This window comes from Petromyzon marinus, assembly GCF_048934315.1.
Source record: "Petromyzon marinus isolate PM22_M1 ecotype Great Lakes invasive population chromosome 67 unlocalized genomic scaffold, UKy_Petmar_22M1.pri1.0 chr67_unloc.1, whole genome shotgun sequence".
NCBI classification, from domain to species: Eukaryota; Metazoa; Chordata; class Hyperoartia; order Petromyzontiformes; family Petromyzontidae; genus Petromyzon; species Petromyzon marinus.
This window is the reverse complement of record NW_027422591.1, coordinates 75,474-76,139: the sequence shown is the minus strand read 5'-3', so window position 1 is coordinate 76,139 and position 666 is coordinate 75,474.

Here is a 666-nt window from a genome sequence, read left to right as displayed (position 1 = left end):
GAGAGAGACACACAGGGTGAGAGAGACGCACACAGGGTGAGAGAGACACAGAGAGACACACAGGGTGAGAGAGACACACACAGACACACACAGTGAGAGACACACACAGACAGACACACACACACAGGGTGAGAGAGAGAGACACACAGGGTGAGAGAGACACACACAGAGACACACACACACAGACACACACACAGACAGACACACAGAGAGAGAGAGAGAGAGACGTCCACGTGTGAGAGACACACACAGGGTGAGAGAGAGACACACACACACACACAGACACAGACACACACACAGACACACACACACACACAGACACACACACACACACAGACACAGACACACACACAGACACACACACACACAGACACACACACAGACACACACAGAGACAGACACAGACACACACACACAGACACACACACACACAGACACACACACAGAGACACACACACAGACACACACACACACAGGGTGAGAGAGACACACACATAGAGACACACACACAGACACACACAGTGAGAGAGACACACACACAGACACACACACACAGGGTGAGAGAGACACACACATAGAGACACACACACAGACACACACAGTGAGAGAGACACACACACAGACACACACACACAGGGTGAGAGACACACACACACAGACACACAC